Here is a 2,883-nt window from a genome sequence, read left to right as displayed (position 1 = left end):
GTGTCAGTATACATAATTAAAGTGAAAATGGAAGGCTTAATAAAAATTTACTTTAATATTTTTGTGCAAACGAAGTATTGAAAAGATACAAGGTGTTTAAAATCGAGAATTTGTTAAAATTCTTCAAATGAGTTATCTCCCTTTGCAATTTTACATAGGTGGCGCTAGTTTAAAAAATGGCAGCCTCCATGGTTAGCTGTACGCTGCAAAGTTATTTTGATGCATCCGGTGATGTTTATTGCAAAACTATGTGTGAAGTAACATAAATTAGGGCATAGTTGAAAGGATTTTAAAAGAACAGATTAGGCATAGTTTTCGGGCAAAATTATAGCCATGTGTCGTGTTGATTAGTATATTGACCATGTTGACGTTCTCCCGAAATGGTACTCGCCAATTGACACCATTGTGATCTATCTCAGAAGTTTAACTTCTACGGTAATCCACCAGAGTCCAAGAGTAAACTCTCAGAGAGGGGTGGCAGTCCGATTTTGTCAGCTTACTCGAGTTGGAGATGGAAGATAATGTACATTTGGACAATAACATTTGACCAGGTAAGATCCGGTCCAGAACAATTTCTTGATTAAGATATTAATTTTGTAGCTATGTACCTTTGATATGTTGACGGTGCGATCGTTAAGGCGAGCGCATATACTTATCCATTTTCATTTAGATTGGACATGTAAATCCGCAGGTGACATTCGGTGCGTATTAGACTCTGACGTCATATGACGTCGTTTGTATGTTGCTTTACCAAACCGAAGTCTGAACAAAGCTGATTTCAATCAGTTTATGACTATCTTTCTGCAATTAACAGATAAATTCATAAAATCAAGACAAGTTTATTATTCGTTTAACTTTTGTTGTTATTCTCATGAGAACGTTGCTTTAGAGTTTGTGTACAAAGCGATGCATTGTGGGTCAAAATTACTGCGGTAAAAAATTCTATGGAATGAATGTGCAGTAGTCCGAATTTTCTCTTTGCCCAGGCGTTGTCATCAGAGCTCGCAGTTACGTCCATCGCTTTGCGACTCTCGCTGCACTTGCTATTAATTTATTCAAAATACCTTGGTAAAACTTTTTATATGCAGTCAAAAGTATTTTTTTAAGTCCTATATGACAATGTATTATGAGTCTTTTAAAAAAAAAACCAAGATCACAGATACTTGTAGCATTACAGCTGTTGAATACTTTCAATTAAGCAAAAGATGAATTTCCATTTTCTTTACAGCTCGGATACACGTCCGTTAATGGAAGGAAATTTTCAGCTCAATGTTTTTGTCTCTAGCAGAGTTTCCGAAAACCAGATATTTCTATCAGTCATTCAGACTGATAACTTAACGTTTTCTACCAGTCCGAAGCATATTCTATCAGTCCGAATAAATTTTAAAATATACAGTGTATTTTTCATGTCAGATGTAATTCAAAGAAAATGGAATTGAATATGTAAAAAAAATTGTGGCTCACAAACACTGATTGTGATACATGTACCAGGGTTATGCAACTATGATTAATTCAAGCATGCAGGCACCAGCTCACACTGGCTTGTGGCAGCAAAAAAGTACCGGTAACTAGCCCCAAGTAAATGTTGGGGGAAAGAAACAACTAATTATAAAAAAGTTGATTCCTGAGAAAGAAAACTTATCAAGGTTTCTAGAATTTTTTTTAAAATTTAAATTAAAATCAACCGCCTGACATGCACAAATTTTGTCACAGGCAAACAGATTTGTAACGGATTACAGATTTTACACCGACTCGACATAAAAAACTTTTCAAAAACTTGACCTTGGTCATGACTTTTGAATAAAATATAAAGGGCTTTTCTCATTGGGATTCAAAACCAAGGCGCACATGGATCTTAAAAATCAGATAGAAAACTAATCAAAACTTGGAATGGTTTAAGTAACAATCTTTTAAAATCTTCTCAAGAACAGCAAAGTGATGATATGGAAGCATTCACTGGTGATGTAGTGTATAAATAAATTGGTTAAGTTAAACCCCCTTTGTTTGGGTAGGATGGGGCCACAATGGGGATCAAAGTTGCAATATATAGGGGAGAATCTCCCCTTAGACCTGCAAAGCCATGATTAATATTGTACTGATATGGAAGTCATTGGAAGAAGCCTCAAGTAGTTTAGATTCAAGTTTATAATGCTGTTTAAATTGTACTAAAGTTAAAACTGGAAAAATATTGTAAATCATGTAAATGATGAAAAATACACTAGTACAAAAGATATTTCACATACAGCAAAACTCGTTTACTACGAACATGGATATAGTGAATTCACGGATATAGCGAAGTTATTTTAGATCCCCAGCTATATAAATCTAACGAATTCCTTATATGGATATAACAAGTAATGGATGTAGCGAAGTAATTTCATAGGTCCCGGTGACTTTGTTATAATTTTGTTTTACTGTATTTCATAAATTAGTATAATAATTTTTTTAGATGAATTATACCCCATTTTATTTTCACAGAATGTACACGATGGGCTGCATCATAGTTTTGAAGGAAAAGGTTACTCTATTTATTACAGACAGCAAGAAAACATCATTGAACACCACCAACTAATAAGACTCCAAAGGTGGGAGAATATATGTCATGCAACCATTTATAGATTTTTAATGAAATTACTGCATTATATAAACTTGATATTCCATGTAAAGTAATTTATAAAATCAAAAAAAAACATTTAGTACCTTAATAATAATGTAGCATAAACTAAAGAATTCTAAATTGATGAATGATAAGTACATGTACATGTATATTGTAATTTTCATTTTAGGAATAATGGAAAATAAGATATTTAAAGCTGTCAAAAAGCAGAGATTAGAGTTCAGTGGATTCCATGACGGTACTTTGGATAATGTTAATCAGGTAGC

At 33.4% G+C, this 2,883-nt stretch overlaps 1 long non-coding RNA gene across 1 annotated transcript; it reads left to right on the top strand.

Annotated features, from left to right (window-relative positions):
- Window positions 1-284: 284 nt before the first annotated feature.
- LOC134242982 (uncharacterized) lies at window positions 285-2,873 on the top strand. Its single transcript, XR_009986951.1, has 3 exons — window positions 285-551; window positions 2,479-2,585; window positions 2,787-2,873. It is a non-coding gene; the product is annotated as an uncharacterized LOC134242982 (long non-coding RNA).
- Window positions 2,874-2,883: the final 10 nt, after the last annotated feature.

The sequence above is a fragment of the Saccostrea cucullata genome, unplaced genomic scaffold (assembly GCF_032062105.1).
Source record: "Saccostrea cucullata isolate Sc308-1 unplaced genomic scaffold, CSIRO_AGI_Scuc_v1 ctg21842, whole genome shotgun sequence".
In the NCBI taxonomy this organism is placed as follows: domain Eukaryota; kingdom Metazoa; phylum Mollusca; class Bivalvia; order Ostreida; family Ostreidae; genus Saccostrea; species Saccostrea cuccullata.
This window is presented reverse-complemented; position numbering and strand designations above follow the sequence as displayed.